The 19,289-nt window shown below is 36.5% G+C and overlaps 1 protein-coding gene across 2 annotated transcripts in view; it reads right to left on the reverse strand.

Annotated features, from left to right (window-relative positions):
* The window catches only part of RSRC1 (arginine and serine rich coiled-coil 1), a 342,233-nt gene that overhangs the window by 137,178 nt on the left and 185,766 nt on the right, over nt 1-19,289 (reverse strand). The window lies entirely within an intron of this gene.

A 19,289-nucleotide genomic window follows, 5' to 3' on the forward strand; every position in this document is an offset into this window, starting at 1 on the left:
TGAAACTTAATAATGAGGCAAACCCACATACTTAACAACATATTTTCAAGAGGTGCTATTTCTTAGCATATGGAAACATGTGAAATGTGACCTACTAGAATTTAAATAGTAACTTGAAGGGCAATACTTCAGTCAAGAAACATCCTAAAACAACATATTTTCTGTTTTTTTATTTGTATTGGAAAGGAGCAATTGTGATGAAGATAGGACACAACATGAGTTCATGCTTTCAATTCCTACTGACTATCCTAAAATTGTCCTCTCAATAAACCTTAATTCAAATAGTTGATAAGGCTGAAATGAAAGTACTTTCCTTCCAGTGACCTTATTCTGAGAATTTTTAAAAATGTGTTGAAAGTATTCAAACTCATAGATTGTATGAAGGACCTGTTAAAAACTGTTTTTAATACTTAGAACTTTAAAATACATTTATAAAGATGTCTGCAAGTGGCTAAACAACCTCATGTTTATATATGAGACCATCATTTGAGAATTAACATTTTATGAAATATATTAGAATATTTTGTTATTTGTGAAAAAACAGCTTAAATGAAAAGAATTGGGTATAGGAATACGTTGTGCTCAGAAGAGTTTAAGAATTAGAATGGTGCTTTTGAATAAACTGTAGGAAACAGGATGGGAAAATGGTAAATGTGATGGGAGGGAAGACAAGGAGAGCTTTTTATATCACAGAACAGGGGTGTTAACCCTACACCAGGGGCTGGTTTTATAAATAAGTTTTATTGGAACACAGCCATGCCTACTTGTTTACATGTTGTCTATGGTTGCTTTTGTGCTCAATTCAAGAACAGCAGAGTCAATTACTTGTGGCAAGAAACTTTTGCTGGCAGAGCTGAAAATATTTACCATCTGGACCTTTATGGACATGTTTGCTGACCTGTGCCAAAGAAGATGGAGAAACTCAGAATTTGAGACAGCAGGTTGATGAGATGAGATCTGTATTTTGATACATCATTCTAGCAATACACTTCCGGATGAACTGAAAGGAATGTGACTGGAGGCAAGGAGCACCGTTAGGGAGCAATTAAATTCCAGGCGAGAGACTATGAGGGCCCGAGGTGGAGCAGTAGCAGTAAGGTTGGACAGGAAGAACTAGATTTGAGAAATATTTAATTGGTAACATGTTTGTGTATGAGAGGAAGAGTTGATAAACAAAAAGAGTACTTTATGCCATACATTTGTAGGTAAAATGTAAGTAATTGTGCTTTATAAAGTATTGAAAATATGTGACATCAAATTAAAATATAACAGCAACAAATCAATAGAAGACTGTGACATCCACTGAATATAATTTTTCTAACAGTTATCAACTAAATTGCCCATAGGAGACAAACAGGTAATATAAACATGATGGCAAATGCATCTAACATCAGCGTCAGTGGAGTATGGAGAACTCTGGAGCACATGCTCCAGCCGAAGGGCACAGCTGATACTCAGCACAAACTCAGTGTTGTCATGCAGAGATGCAAGTCAAGGGTGACAACATTCCTTGATTTTTCATGAGACCTTAAGTCACCATGGAGACCAATACTGTGTGGAACAAGCACTACTTCTAAGAGACAGGTTCAATCTCAAGACAGTTTGTGATCTCTGCATCTACTTAAAACACACAACTGAAATTTAATACTTTGTGCAACGTAACACAACTAGAATGGCAACAAGGAAATGATGTTCTTACAAGCAGGTCCCAAGCAAGCTAAGAATTATGAAGCATACATTTCGGAGTGTCCTATTCAGCACTGTCCTTTGACAGAAAAATGATAGACACTTTGTTGGTTAATATATTTCATGGGAAAGTTTTGTGTATTTCATAAGGAAAGACTTTTTTAACAATTAAAAATATTGAAGACAGAAAAATATACAAAATAAGTGTCCACATCTAATAAAATATTAACAGTATTATTAAAGTCTCCTACTCCACACAATCCCCCTGCATAGCAGCTCCCTCCCTCTCCCATTTATAACAACTGTCTTGAAAATATAGTGATTACCATTCCTAAGGAAAGATTCTTGATGGTTGATGTTTATGATAAATCACCTGTTAAGACATATTTATATTTTCATTAATTCCTTTTACTACCTATAATATAGGGTTCATATTTCCAAGATAAAGAAACTCGGGGAGTAAGAGCAGTTCAGTAACTTGTCTCTACTAGTAAATGACAGACTGAAATCAAGAGCCTCTGACTCCAAATCTCAGGATCCTTCTAATTAAATCACTAGAGAATATTCATGAAGTCAAAGCAAGCAATTTCATAGATATAAAAGCATAAGGAAAGTTTTTTTGATTCTGTTCAAAAGAAAAATCTGTCCAAAATAATAAATTTGTACTAGTAAATGAAATATAATTCCATTCTAAATACATTCTCCTATACAGATGCAACTCGCTAAATTACTTTTGTAAAATATAGGGATCAACTCCAACTATGGGGATAAACTATATTGCTAATTCACCAGATTTTTAAAAGTAATTTATATCTTATAAATACTTTTACTCTTAAAAATTTTGATTCATTTCTCACTCATTTTTCCTGGATAGGGAATTCGGCTGTGAATAGTCTCTCACTTTTTGTCCATCTGCAAGTATCTTTCTTTTACTCTGATTAGTGAATAATTTGAATGGATATGGAATTTTGGTGGCAGTCTTTTTCGCAGCTATCTGCCCCTCAAATCTTTTCCAAGGGCCTTGAGCTTGATCCAGAAGAAGAAAAGCATCATAACAGGTCTCCTGGCTGAAACCCTCCTGGACTCATCATATTAAGTAGGCTTAGAGTAAAAATAACTTTGGGGCTTGAGTGCCAACATTTCTAATACTTTAGCTATTTTAGAGTATATTAGACCCCAGGGATTAGCATGAATTCCATCTTAAGTTGGCAAGTGGTACTAATGTTATTCAGAACCAGAAATTAAACATTATTCAATAAACTAGAGTTCTGGTGCACGAATTCATGCACCGGTGGGGTCCCTCGGCGTGGCCTGCGGGTACTGGGCTGAAACCAGCAGTCCAATGCTGCCTGCCACTCCTGCCTGCTGTTCCCACTCATCCCAGCAACGCTGCTCCTGTCACGGGCTTGCGCCTAGTCAGTCCTGATCGGGAGAGGCACTCACCAGCTACTAGCCCCGCATCTGGCACCCATAGGTCAGCTGAGCAGTGCTCCTGCTGTGGGAGCACACTGACCAGCAGGGGGCAGCTCCTGTGTTGAGTGTCTGCCCCCTGGTGGTCAGTGCACATCATAGCGACTGGTTGACTGGTTATTTGGTTGTTTGGTCACTTAGGCTTTTATATATATAGACTAGAGGCCCGGTGCACAAAAATTTGTGCACTCGGGGGGGGGGGGGGTCCCCCAGCCTGGCCTGTGCCCTCTCACAGTCTGGGACCCCTCAGGAGATAACGACCTGCTGGCTTAGGCCTGCTCCCAGGTGGCAGAGGGCAGGCCCAATCCCTAAGTGCAGCCCCTGGTCAGGCTCAGAGCAGGGTCAATTGGGGAGTTGGAGCGCTGCCCCGTCATGCACAGAGCAGGGCGAATCGGGAGGGTGCAATGCCACCCTCAGGGTAGACTGATTGGGGGGTTTGGACACCGCCCCGTTACACTCAAGGCAGGGTCAATGGGGAGGTTGCGGCGCCACCCCCTGTCACGCACCGAGCAGGGCCGATCAGGGGGTTGGGGCGCTGCCCCCTGTCACTCACAGAGCAGGGCCAATCAGGGGGTTGGGGCACTGCCCCCTGTCACTCACAGAGCAGGGTCCATCAGGGGGGTTGGGGCACTGCCCCCTGTCACTCACAGAGCAGGGTCCATCAGGGGGGTTGGGGCACTGCCCCCTGTCACTCACAGAGCAGGGCCCATCAGGGGTGTTGGGGCTGCGTACACTGTCACGCACAGAGCAGGGCCGATCAGGGGGTTGAGGAGCTGCACCCTGTCACACTCAGGGCAGGGCCAATGGGGAGGTTATGGTTCTACCCTGTCACACAGAGCAGGGCCCATGGGGGCGGGGGGTTGGGGCGCCTCACCCTGTCACACACAGAGCAGGGCCGACCAGGGGGTTGGGGCGCTGCACCCTGTCACACACAGAGCCGCAGGGCAATCGGGGGATTGGGGAGCTCCCCTCCTATCAGGCACAGAGCAGGGCTGATCAGGGGGTTTGGGCACTGCCCCCTGTCACGCTGATCCCGGTGCTGGGAGCCTCGCTGCTCTGCTGATCCCAGTGCCAGGAGGCATATTACCCTTTTACTATATAGGATAGAGGCCTGGTGCATGGGTAGGGGCTGGCTGGTTTGCCCTGAAGGGTGTCCTGGATCAGGGTGGGGGTCCCCATTGGGGTGCCTGGCCAGTCTGGGTGAGGGGCTGAGGGCTGTTTTCCCGTTGGCAGTTGACTAAAAGCTCTCAACCGCTCCTTGTTTTCTTTTTTTTTTATTCTGGGCCAGCTTTAGCTCTGAGGCCTCGCTGCTGAAAACATGGATACAATGTTGCGGTCCGGGGCTGACTGAAAGCAGGTTTTGTTTAGCTTCTTATTTGCAACATAGTAATAGTTGCTTAGAGTTGCAGTTGAGAGTCTGGCAAGGCAGGCGGGGAACGGTGGAGTCTGCAGTCCCTGGAGGAAGCAAGCCTCCCTGCTCGCTTCAATGCATGGCTGCCGGCTGCCATCTTGGCTGACAGTTAATTTGCATAAGGATACGCTGATTAGCCAATGGGAAGGGTAGCGGTCGTACGCCAATTACCATGTTTCTCTTTTATTAGTGTAGATAATAATACCAAATACAAATGCATGGAATACAGCAATTTTCAATATAAGGATTACACAATGAGGACATATTTAATAACAATGTCACAACTATATTGTAAACTTATGGAGAAAAAATATTTTAAAATATTCCTTACCTTAGTAGTGCATAATTAGATAACTATCAACAAGATTGAATTATAGAGAATGTAAATATTGTTCCCTTAAAAAAATAAATCTTAGTATTGACAATAACAGAACAGTAGGAACAGTCTGAATTTTTACTGTAAGTTTTTAAAGGGTTTATTAGTGTTAAACATTATTGTGTAATGGTATAATACCAAAAATATATATTAGTATATATACTGTACTATGATTTAAATTCATTTAAAGAAAAGTATACTTCTGCTAGAAATTCTTATCATAAAGGTTTACAAAAAAATGTTATAAAGGGTCTTATTTAGGCAGAAATGACCATAACCAGAAATAAGAAAATACAGGGTTCAAATTTTCTAAATAGGGGTCCATTTGTGGGGGTGAGGGGATTGGTAGTCTTTCTATTGCCATGATTCTCCAGAACTACCCTCTCCCTTCCCTCCCTTTGGTAGCCAAGCATTTGTAAGACCTAGTTTTAGACAAGAGTATCCACTTTCTTAAGACAAAACAAAAGCTTCTAAGATGAAACCAAAAGATAAGTCAGTTTCCTAATGGCTTGTAGAGGTGACCATCCTCAATGTTTAGACTTTTTCCTTCGATTTTTTAATTTTTTAAATATATTTTTATTGATTTCAGAGAGGAAGAGAGAAGGAGAGAGATGGAAACATCAATGATGAGAAAGAATCATTGATTGGCTGCCTCCTGCACATCCCCTACTGTGGATCGAGCCCGCAACCCAGGTACATGCCCTTGACTGGGAATCCAACTCGGGACCCTTCAGTCCCCAGTCTGACACTCTAGCCACTGAGCCAAACCAGCTAGGGCTCCTTTGACTTTATATTTACTTTTATTGAGTCCAATTCCCCGAGTTCCTTATAGACTGCATGTCTAGATTCTAAAAATACTGCCAAAGCTAACATTCAAGACAAGCACAATCCTTTTAGTCATGACTATTTATTAAAAAAGAGAAAACTCTGCTTATGTAAACCAGTTTACACACTAAACTATTTGTTCACCCTTCTCACTTCCATTATATATTAGGCTCCCTGAACTCCTGACCACCACTATGGAGATTCTGGAAGTTAATGAAGATATAGTTATTCCAGCTGTCAACAACAGTTTTCAGGTTGTTAAGGTCAGAGAAGTAGAAAGTCTGAAAGAAAGACTACAGTTGAGCTAAGAGAGAACTCAAACTTGGAAACAAAATTAGATTAGCAACATTTTATAAAATCAAAATTAGTATTGGATTATATGATTTTTGGCTATTATAATAACCAATTCTGGGAAGATGGTGGAGTAGGAAATACCGGGAACCTGTCTCCCCACCTACACAATAATTGCACTAGCAGAATCTATCTGATGGGACTATTTTGAACTCTGGATTTTGCTGAAGGTTTGCAACTACCAAGGGAAGAATTAGACAGTAACTTGTGGTTAACTTTGGTCAATTTCAGCTATTAGCACAATAGCAGCTTCCCTTCCCCCCACCATGTGGCAGGCAGTTATACACTGTTCCTGGAGCAGCTTGCGCACAGCACAAGTGTTGGCGAGGATGTAGAGAAACTGGACCCTTTGTGCAATGTTGGTGGGAATTAAAGTGGTATAGTCGTTGTGGAAAATAGCATGGCAGTTCTGCAAAAAATTAAAAAAATAAAATTGCCATATAATATAGCAATTCCACATCAGGTACACACCCAGAGGAACTAAAAGCAGGATTTTAGAGATATATTTGTAGACCCATGTTCATAACAGCATTATTCACAATAGCTAAAACATGAATGCAACCCAAGTACCCATCGATGGATGAATGAATAAGCAAAATGTGGTACATGTATACATACAATGGAATATTATTCAGCCTTATAAATAAAGGAAATTCTATAATATTCTACAACATGGATGAACCTTGAGGACATTGAATCATGAACAGACAAATATTGTATCATTCTACTTATATAATGTCAAGATGAAAAGAGTTATGGGGATGGATGGGATGGTGATGGTTGCCAGTGTGCATTTATTTGATACCACTGAACCATTCACTTAAAAATGGTTAACACAGCAAATGTACTACCATAAAAACAAAATTTAAAAGTACACATTCACACTGACCTTTACCCTACTTATAGGAATTGGGTTATTAGAACCTCCTATTTGAAGAGAATATATAGATTAACTATTTCAGATCTTGTAGACAAATGGTGTTAGAGTACTATGGAGGCCCCTCAGTCTTCTCTTTACATTCAGTTGTTCAAAATTCATTACTTTCATTTGTTCAAAAATTTTATGAACCACCTCTTATGTACAAGGTACCATGCTACAAGTTGAGGATAAAAAGATAAACAGACATACCTTCTGGTTTCAAGGATCTGATAGTATAATAAGAGAGATAAAAATGATAAAGAAATTACTGTTTCCTAAAGGTCTACAGTATGCCAAACATGTGTATAATTTCTATCTTACATTTTTTTCAAGGAGCTTTATTGAGGTATAATGGAACAACAATAAATTGCACACAATTAAAGTATACAGTTTGACACACTCATATCACCATAAAGCATGACTACTGCTAAGATAATGAGCATATCGTGTTACTCTACAATTCTCTGCATGCCCCTCTTTATTTCTCCCATGTCCTTCTATGCCTCCACTCCACTTCCAGTTTTCTGGTAAACACTGATCTGCTTTCTATCATTATACATTACTTGGCATTTCCTAATATTTCATATGATGGAAGCATATGATATGTACTCTTTTGTGTCTGGCTTTTAAACTCAGTATAATTGTTTTGAAATTGATCCATGTTGTATGTATATCAGTATTCATTCCTTTTTATTGTTGGGTAGTATTCCATTATAATGATACACTATAATGGCTATGCATTCACCTGTTGACAAACACTCAAATTATTTCCAGTTTTTTGGCTATTATAAAAAAATACTATAAACATTCAGGTGAAACTTCTGTATAAATAATGTGCTTTCATATCTCCTGGGTATGAATCACCTTTTATATACAAGGTACCATAATAGCTAGGATTGGAATGGTCGAGTCATATGGTAAATATTATGTTTAACTTTAAAAGAAATTACCAAACTGTTTCCAAAGTGGTTTTTCATTACCACCAGCATTGTATAAGAGTTCTGGTTACTCCACATCCTAGTCATGACTTAATATAGTCAGTCTTTCTAATTTCAAAATTCTAATAGCTACCTCACTGTGGCTTTAATCTATCTTCCCCTAACGATTAATGGTGTTGAACATCCTTTCATGTGCCTATTTACCCATATATCTTCCTTGGTGAAATGAGTGTTCAAATCTTTTGTCAATTTAAAAATATATATATTTTTTAATTTTTAAATTATAGTTGACATACAATACTGTGTTAGTTTCCGGTGTACAACCCCATGATTAGACATTTATATAACTTACAAAGTGATCACCCTGATAAATCTAGTGCTCATCTGACATCATATATAGTTGTTATAATATTATTGACTATATTGCCTATGCTGTACTTTACATTCCCATGATTATTTTGTAACTACCAATTTGTACTTCTAAATCCCTTCAGAATTTTCCCCCAACCACTCTCCCCTCTGGCAACCTTCAAAATGTTCTCTGTATCTATGAGTCTGGTTTGTCCTACTTGTTCGTTTATATATTTTTTTTAAGATTCTACATATAAGTGAAATTATCTGGCATTTGTCTTTCTCTGTCTGTAATGTAGCATCTCTAATAATCTCATACAGGGTATTTTTCATCTCAGGCATGCAGTTTTCATGTCCAGAAATTAGTTTTTTAATAGTTTTCATATTTCTACTTAATATGTTCAGTTTTCCTAGGAGCTCTCTGACCATAAGCAATACAGTTATAATAAGTCCATCAATGTCCTTGTCTACTGATTCTATTACTGTGTCATTTCTGGGTCTGTTTCAACTGATTTACTTTTTTATCATATGCGGTATTTTCTTGGGTTTTTAGATGCATAGTAATTTCTGACAGGATGTCACACATCATGAATTTTATTTTGTTGTGTGCTATATATTTTTGTATTTACATAAATAGTCTTGGTCTTTGTTCTGGAGCACAGTTAAATCATTTGGAAGCAGTTTATCCTTTCCGTTCCTAATTTGTTAGGCAGGATTAGAACAGTGTAAGTTTGTAGTTAATTTCCCCCCATTATTGTGAGATATGACATTTTTTTAGTACTTGATTGGAAGCGCCATGATATATGTTGGGAACAGGCACTATTTCCAACTCTGTGTGAGTGACAGGCATGATCCCTCACATTGCTTCAGGTGGCTCTTTTCCAAACCTTGGGCGGTTCCTCCAGTGACACACTGATGAGTAGCCTGCTGAACACAAGAAGGGGACCCTCTGCAGATCTCCTGCAGCTCACTACTCTCCTCCCTGCCCTGTGCACTCTAGAGGCTTTGGCCTCCCTGGTTTCACAGCTCCATGTTCTCAACTCAAAGAGACCAGCAGGCTCTGCCTGGGTTCTCCCTACCTGTGGCATGACCTGGAAACTTTATCTAGGCCTTAAGCTGGAACAATTAAAAGGCTCTCCTAATCTTTTTCTAATCTCTTAGGAAACACTGCCTTTCATGCTTGATGTCCATTGTCTTGAAAGATGTTTTTCCAAATAATTTGTCCAGTTTTTTTAGTTGTTTCAGGTGGGAGAGTAAATCTGATCTCTGTTAATCCATCTTCACTGGAATAGAAAGTCTGTGATTTCTTTTAATAGTACAACATCCTCGGAAGGCAAAACCACTTGCCCAAAGTCACATAGCACTTTTCTAATGCATGTTAATAAAAATGCATTACCTATAAGTTCTAGATAAACCTATATCTAGATAAACCTGTACGTTTCCTGTGTCTGGACATCTTTTATGCCCTTTTCCTGACTTATCTATGTTCTTTCAAAGCTCAGCTCCAGATGCATCACCTCTGGAAAACCTCATCAGTTTCATCATAAAACTCCTTTCGTCATGGTTACAATTCTCTGCCCTGGGCTTACATGGATCAGTACATCTTCCGTGTAAATACTCATTTTGTTGTCTATAATTCCTTCAAAGACTATCAGCTTCTTTTTTAAAAAAAATATATTTTATTGATTTCTTACAGAGAGGAAGAGAGAGAGATAGAGAGTTAGAAACATCGATGAGAAAGAAACATCGATCAGCTGCCTCCTGCACATCTCCTACTGGGGATGTGCCCGCAACTCAGGTACATGCCCTTGACCAGAATCGAACCCGGGACCTGTCAGTCCGCAGGCCGACGCTCTATCCACTGAGTCAAACCGGTTTTGGCTATCAGCTTCTTGAAGGCAACAACTGTCTTACATCATTGTTTCATTAGCACCTGGAATAGTGTCTAGAAAACAGTCAATGCTCAGTAAGTGTATATTTGAAATAAACTTCCATATAAATATTACAATCTTCATAAGTATTATAGCTGGATATCTGAGAGAATAATAATGGTATTGAGGAAATTATAACAAGTAATATTAATGAACTATGAAACCTGCATATAATTAATGTTTTTTAACCAACCTATTTGATTACAGAATGGCAGTTCTTACCGTGATCATATGAGCTCCAAATATGTGATAACTTCTATGTGCCATATCTTTCCTAGCCAACATTACAAACATTCTCAAGAAAGAGCATAAGCTACCTAAACAAAATAACACATTCTTTTAAAAAAAATATAATAGCTATTATTCATTGTATGCTTTAATGTTCCAGACACTGTGTTAAGCATTTTACATACATCTCATTTAACAAAATTCTCATAACCATCCTGGCAAGGCATTCTTAATGCTATCTTTTAGATGAAGAATAAATTACCTAAAATCACAAAAATGATAAGGTGGCAGAGCTTGAATTTTAATCCAGGTGACAAAAATCTCTATTCTTAACACACTATACTGCTTCACAGACTGAGATACATTTTGTTTATTACCTTTCATTGAGGAAAAAAAAAAGAGAAAAGTCTAATCATTTTTTATTGCCAGAAAAGAAAGTACAAAGGTAAAAACTAAATTTTCTTTAGTCTTTTGGATGCGACTACTAATGATCTTAAAGGTTATGAGTGCCATCTTAAAAGCTCACTTTAATCATCCTTCTTCAGATGAATAACTTTAAAAATATTAAACATATTCACAGTATAGGGACTGTGCCATTTCCTTTAAAGTAAAATGCAATCTCATTTTGACAGAAACACATATCAACAGCTTATCATATTTCTGGCTACATTTCATTTTAACAGTTACTATAATTCTATCTCTTAGGATCAAGGTCTAAGCTAGAAATATTACAAGTAGCTCAAAAGTAGATTTATCTTGCCTCTAGAACTTAGCACCAAGTTGGTCTAAATAAAGACCACAAAAAAAAAGAGAGAGAATTAAACCTATAACACATATTCCATTCTCAATAGCAAATTTCTTTTACAGTTTTTAAAAAATTTATCTTTATTGTTGAAAGTATTATAGATGTTCCCTCTTTCCCCCCATTGACCTCCTCCACCCTAGTCCCCAGGCCTTCACCTCCCTATTATCAAACATTATTTCTAAAGAGCTTAAGGGGTTTAAAGAAAGTTATATAATAGCTACTTTATTATAAACCAGAGAAAGATGCCATTTTATAGATGTCTTTTATAGTTGGGAAAGTTAAAGAGGTGAATCTAAACCTAGGGTTACAGCATCCTTTAGTTCTGTTTAAGAAACCCATATTCATGACCCTATTAAGTGATGCTATCCATATACTACACAGACACACAGCCATGCTTCTTTGTTTACAAATTGTCTATGGCCGCAGGGTTGAATAGTGGTGATAGAGACTGTATGGTTCATAAAGCCTAAAATATTTAGATGGCTCTTTATGGAAAAGGCTAATTCCCAATCTAGACTCCTTTACCCTTTTTTTTTTCATCCTATACATAGCTGCTAAAGCTATTTTCAAAAATCAAAGTTCTAATTAAGTTGCTGCTTAAAAAATACCTCAGTGACTCTCCATTGCTTCTAGGGTTGAGCACAAATTTATCACTTTAATTTTCAATACTATCAACAATATCCCAAGCTTATTCTTCTATCCTTATTTGTCAACCATGTCTGTACTCATATGTAACATTTCAGCAACCACGGCCTGAAGAACCCTCTTCTTGGAATTTCCTTTTCACCAGTCATCCTTAGTTTCAGAAGTGCTGGAGTGCCACCACCTTTGTCCAGCCCCACCTAGTTGGATGGGTACAATATGGGCTATTTTGCTCATACAGCACTCAAAATCTTTGTGCAAATGCTACAGACTACCTCTTTACTTTTTCCTAAATGAGGCCCTCTCCCTCCATTAGTTTCCTTCATTTCTAGCCCCACCTCTGGAACCTCACTACTTAAAATACCTTGTAACAGAACTTAGGAAGAAGGCTTAGATTTGCAAAGGAAGTAGCTTCATATGAAACCTAGGTAGATATTCTCTCCCCTCAGTGGAGCCAAGGTAGGCATGGAGGCCAGAGATGTTTGGCTATTTTAATACAAGTTTAGAAGCATAAAACAAGCAGAAAATAGAAGAAACAGCAAACCCAAGCCATCATTTATCTGTGATGGCTACACATTTGTGCCATTAAGTAGAAATATTTTCTTAACATATCCCTGTCAGAAACGAAGAACTTTTTTTTGACAGCTACACCAAGAGATTCTCCCACAAAAGCAGGAAATAAGGGCTTTTTACATGCATCAGTTATTTGTATGGAAGACCTCTCAAAAGTTCTAAAATAATTCCATGTAAAACAAGTTATGTTTACCAATACTTCTTGACATGGCATTGAGGTTAAAGTAAAATTAGACTCAATAATATAGTTGTTTACATTATGAAAGGTCAAACACAAATAATTTGCTTCTTAATTTTTTTCTATAATGAAAGAGTGTGTGGTGACATATAAGGATAAATATTCATACAGTCCTAAACTCTGTTTTAATATCTTCTTTTTAAAACATTTTTATAACCAGCTACTTTTGCTACCACAATTTTAAGTATCAGCATATCTTTTAGTCCATAAATATTAACACTTTACAATGCTCTACAAAACTTTATTTTTGATCCTCACCTGAGGATATGTTTATGGTTTTTAGAGAGACAGAGGGGGGGGGGGGGGGAGAGAGAGAGAGACAGAGAGAGAGAGAGAGAGAAAGAGAGAGAAACAGCGATGTGAGAGAGTAACATCAACTGATTGCCTCTTGTAAGCACCCTGATAGGGAATGAACCCACAATCTAAGGTATGTGCTGTGACTGGGAATCAAACCCTCAGTCTTTCGGTGTACAGACAAGACACTCCAACTGAGTCCACTGACCAGGGCTACAGGACATTATTTTAAACTATTACATAAATCTCTTTCCTGATCTTCTTAGAAGTCAGTTTAAAATAATACTTCCTATTTTTAAAATCCTTTGTAGCATTACAACAGCTATTTCTAAGAAACTTATTCCCTGTGACTGCTTTTCTTTCTGCTTTCTGACTTTGTCTTTCTACCTTTGAATCATCTCAAAACTGCAGGGAAGGGAACGATGATCTCCGCAGGACCAATTATCTGGAATGCAGTCTACCTATTTCTCTTTGCTTTATGGACTTCACACAAGTTTTTAAATGTCTTGGCAAAAACTTTTCTGTTTTATTTCAAGTTATAATTTCTATCTTTGAATAAAGCTACTTTACTTTGCCTCTAAAAGATCTTCCAAAATTACTTTTTTGAAGTGTTTCCCCCTCTAAAGGACAATACTAGAAAGTTTTTAAAAACATGTTTTTTCCACAAAAAATCCATTTCGTATCCAGTTGATTGAAACATTGTTTTCAAAATGGGCAATGATGTAGATCAGTGGTTCTCAACCTTCCTCATGCCACGACCCTTTAATACAGTTCCTCCTGTCGTGGTGACCCCCAACCATAAAATTATTTTCGTTGCTACTTCATAACTGTAATTTTGCTAATGTTATGAATCGTAATGTAAATATCTGATATGCAGGATGTATTTTCATTGTTACAAATTGAACATAATTAAAGCATAGTGATTAATCATAAAAACAATATGTAATTATATGTGTTTTCTGATGGTCTTAGGCAACCCCCGTGAAAGGGTCGTTCGACCCCCAAAGGGGTCGTGACCCACAGGTTGAGAACCGCTGATGTAGATAAATCCACAAAAGGTCAAATGAATATTTTATTTATTTTGTTTCCATAAATGTGTTATAGAAAATAATTTATTTGATTTGAATTATTTAGTAAGGCACTTTCTAGACGGAATATTTGTAATCAGGGTACATTTCACATGTGCCCAGCAGGTGTATATAAGTGAAAGCAAAAGGCAAAGGGCAAAAGGTTGATTGGGTAACAGAGCACCTGTATTCTAGTCTTGACTATCTATTCTCTAAGGACTTTAGTTTCCTCATCCATGAATGATATTAAATAATATGAGGAAATGCTAAAATTATATTTCTAGAACACTACAAAACTATATATGTAAAATGGTCCAGATATGTAAAATAGAGCATAAAATGCATAATGCAGAAAGAACTAGAAAATAGATAGCAAAATGGTAACAACTTTTATTTTCTTCTCTATCCTTACTTCTACCTTCGTTTTCTAAGTAGGATTCCAATAGCTGGGCCAGGGAAAATGGATATTATGACAAAAAGAAAATTCTTTAAATATAAATTAAAAACTAAATTAAAAATCTTAAAAACTGTTACACTGTTAACAGTTCATGATAAAGTATGTTTACATTACACATTTAAGTAAATTTTCATCTGCTCTAAAAACTTCAAGAACTATTTAAGTATTGCCTATAGTTTGACATTTGACACCCATTCTTGCTACTACCAGGAGGTTAGAGACATGTTTTGCTAAGAGGTGAATTTTATAATGAGTAAATGTACTAGCCTTTTGCCTCAGAAAACCTGTAATCAATAACTGACTTAAGTAATAAGTGAAAATGATGTAGATAGTAAAATACTGGTTGTTTAGTTAACATTAGTCTAATCACAAAACCACTTCACAATTAATCATAATTAAAGGTCTCTGCTTCAGGAAAGCCATGGGTATTGTTAGTCATCATTAAAAAGTATTGGCAGAGCCTTGATTTGTAACCTATGTTGCCATTTTTCTTATAGAATTCTAATGTAGAGCCCCCCAAAATACATATAAATAATGAATACAATATTTCCTTGGCTTTCATTCTAAAATATGCAGATCCCTCTCTATTACTAGTCTTCTCCTGACCTTTCCCCTCCTTGCTAACTTAAAAATGAGGTAAATTAAGCCCTATTTTTATTCAAGAAAATTGCCATACTAATAAAAATCCTATAATCAGATGTACTGCTTTACACACTTTAAAAAATACCTGTTATAAAAGGGCAAATATATAATGCACTATCATAGTAAGTTGAGTAATATATCTGCAACTCTTTACCACTTGACTAACCTGCACTTCATTTTCTTAAAGAATTGATCATTCTACCAAAATACAGCTGATTTGTCACAGACTTAAAAAGTGCAATTTTATTCAAGATTGTTTTTTGAGTATATTTTGGATTTTATTTATTCATGAGGCCATGGGAAACAAAATATTCCAATAAGGAAATGAATATACTTTAAAAACTTTAAGTTAAAAACGTATGAAATGCTGATATGCAATCATTTTTAACTATAAAATTTGAAATTTAATTTGATTCAAATAACAGAATCAGACAGAATTCACATGGAGTAGGGTTGACATTTTAGGCTTAGAAGCAACAGAAGAAACCATAAGGGAAAAAGACTGACAAGTTTGACTGTATAAAATATTCAATTTCATATAAAAACTATCCAGCAACAGAGAACCAAAATAAAATGGCAACACTGCGACAGTAAAATTATTATCAACAAATCTAACCAAGAGTTTACAGTTTCATTTACAAATACTTCCTAAAAGTTGATAAGAAACTCACTAATTCCTAAAAGATAAGAGAACAAAAGAACAGAACTCCTACAGTAAAAAGACAGCTAGTCAAACTCCTTACATTTCTCTGGTAGAATTCTCTGTCACTATTATTAAAATATGCAAATTAGAAAATTGTGATAGCTGATGCTAGCCAATGATGTAAATCTTTCATACTTCACTAGTGGAATTACAAATTAATACAACACTTAAAAGGAATTTTAAAAAATGGGAAAAGAGCCCTAAACATACTTATACTCTTAGAGAAAATATTTTCAATATGTTGATGGTACACATTGTCTGTTTCTATGTCAGGACACAAAACCATTCTCTTTTGCTGAGATACCTGACTAAATTACTTAATTTTTCCATACATGTGGTAGTTAGTTTTATTCTTGTCCAAATTCATGAGAAAATTTTTCATAGGTGAACTTACCTAAAAATGATTAGTGATTTATGCTCCATCCTGAATATTGGATACAATTTGGATAACAGCCAATAGATGGCACTGTTCTCACTAGGTAGCAAACACATACAGGTCTCATTACAGGCACATCACTAAAACCAAATACCTGCTCAAGTCAGTGAATCTAAATTGTTTTTGTTTGTGATGGGGGATGTATATTAAAATATATTAAATGTTAACAAATTTACACTTAATAATTACAGAACATAGAGACCAATTTAAGGCAAACATTTATTTATTCACCTAAAGATATTTATTGAGTACCTACAGTGACTAGGCACTAGAGATACAAAAGTGAATAGTTCCTGGTCTCAGATAATCATAAAATTATATAATAAGTAAAATTATTAATGGATATATGCACAGAGAAGGACAGGGGCTCATTCTGAGGATGAAATGGATCAGTGAAAGATTTTTGCAAAAATGATGCCTGCACTGGTCACAAAAGATTTGAGGGTGTGTGTGTGTGTGTGTGTGTGTGTGTGTGTGTGTGTACAGCATACTTTAAGGGGAAAAGCAACAGCAAGAATAGGAAGGTAAGAAGGTATAATAGTATAATGCGGAAAGAATGAATCAGAATGTGGCAAGATAAAAACCTGGAAGAGAGGTCTGTAGCACTCAGAGATTCTGCTATCTTCAGAAATTTGGACTAGAAGTTTTGATATGATTGGGATCACTAAAGGGATAATGGGGAATAGCATGATCAGATTTATACTTTGGAGAGATCACTGCAGGAACTATGTGAGCATGGATTTGAGTGGGATAAGATTGGAGGTGGGGATCCAACCTAGTGGCTATTGGGGTAGTACAAGCAACAAGCAATGAAGCCTTACCCAGAGCAATGGCAATAAAGGGTAGAGAGGGAGACTCAGTTTTGAGAAATAGTTAAGGGATATGTGTTAGCAGGAAATGGCATTTAAATGGATGTGGGAAATGAGGAAGGAGTAATTAAGGGTGACAATCAAGACACTGTATTTCATAGGGCCTTCTGAAATGCCAGCCAACGTTTTACTGATCCCACATCCTTTTAATTGCTTTTAATATAAAGTATGTCGCTGTCTTCCTCTTACCCATCCAATCTTTACTGTGATAGCATCCTGTACTTTACCTTCAAAACCCTTACCAGAATTTATAAGAAGTGGCACCAAATATGCTTTTTATGTATTTGCTTGTCTCTTCTACTTGTAAAATTATACTGCCTCAGGACAGAGTCTTCTCTTCTGATCTAGATCACTATTCCATATGTAGCACGTAATCTGGTACATAGTTGATGCTCAACAAATATTTGTTGAAGAAACACATATTTCTGAAGTTTCAAGCTCTACTAACGTTCTGCTTAGCTGATTACTTTTCATCAGGATCATACACTACTTTGGACCACATTCAGTAAAACATAGCCACGAGAGATGGTGCCTATTCATCAAGTACTTTCACTTTTTTCAGTGAAAGCTTTTCTCACCAGCCAGGACAGTTAGAAGCTATTTTCCAGTGTAATTGGTGCTCTCTGGTCAGGTCAGCTTTCTCCATGAGGGACAATAACTAAAACACCATTCTATAAACAACAAGATTCTGCCTTTATCTTCCGAGTTTTGCCAGATTTTGCAATGATTTCCTCTATGTCAGTTTCCTTGGAATTGTAAAGAAAAAACTGAATATAGACTAAAGGAAATAAACAGATTTGTTATAGTAAACTTAAACATAAAAATCTGAATTAAAAAATAATTACATAGACCTTCCATTCAGAATATTTAAAAAAAAAACTGTTCTGAAGCATCTAAAATATTCATCCAGTAGATCTTTAAAAATTTTGTTTAGCTCATACTTGCATAATACATGTTTGAGGTGGTGAGATCCTATAAGGAATACAAAAATAGATCCAAATTTAAGTAATTCATAGTCTAATATGGTAGTAAGATATGCATACAATAACTATAATAAAGTATTCATGTATTAATACTATTAGAGAGGAAATATAAATTGGTACAGTAGTTCAGTGCTATAAGATTACTTTTGACTGGATGTATGTAAATTACTTTATAGAGGAAACAATTTTAGCTGGTCTTTAAAAGGAAAGAGGCAGTATGTAGTCATGTAAAAATGTAATTTATAAGTATGTATTTAAACATTTTTTTACTCAATTTATTTAAACTAAAATAAAAAAGAGTTCACCCATTTTTCCTACCCCTACCTCTGCCTTTTAGCACCACCAAATCCTGACTCTTGCCAGGGTTTCTACCATATCTCCTGTGTCTCCTTATTTCTTTTTTTCAGGATATTAATTTATTCAAATGGCATAATCTCTTCTCAAGGCTATCTGAAGCGAGCCTTTTAGCACCACCAATCTGTTCTCTGTATCTATGAACTTGGGGTGTTTTTTGTTTTGTTTTGTTTTGTTTTAAGATTCCACATGTTGATCACAGTATTTGTCTTACTCTGACTTATTTCACTTAGCATAATGCCCTTGAGAGGCATATAAAATAATTTTTAAGAACAAAAATACTGCATAAAAGGAGATCCCCAATAACAAACTCCCAAACATCAGAAAACACATGATATTAGGCAGACATATAAAGCTAATTAAATTCAATATAAAACACCATGTCAAAAAAAGAAAACCAACCAACCAACCAAACAAAACACACCAAGCCAAAATAGTCACAGTGCCATACTGGAAATACAGTTTTAAAATGCTATTTGGTTACCTAGTTAGTAAGAATATATGTGTCCAAACTGGATTAAACTTTAATCTCCAAATGACTTCAAAACATTACTGCCTCTAAACAAAAAACTATCAATGACTCTACTTGTATTTTAATAAATGCCACTTTGTCCTTGTAGAATTTCTCCTAGAAATATATATATTTACATAGAAATTTTGACAAACTTGGGAGGTAGATTAGTAGAGACATTTTATAAATCATAACAAAGGTAGACTTGTGAAGGAAGGACAAAATGGAA

The sequence above is a fragment of the Myotis yumanensis genome, unplaced genomic scaffold, assembly GCF_028538775.1.
Source record: "Myotis yumanensis isolate MYYU_CA2020_CCGP unplaced genomic scaffold, mMyoYum1.0.hap1 SCAF_2, whole genome shotgun sequence".
Classification (NCBI taxonomy): domain Eukaryota; kingdom Metazoa; phylum Chordata; class Mammalia; order Chiroptera; family Vespertilionidae; genus Myotis; species Myotis yumanensis.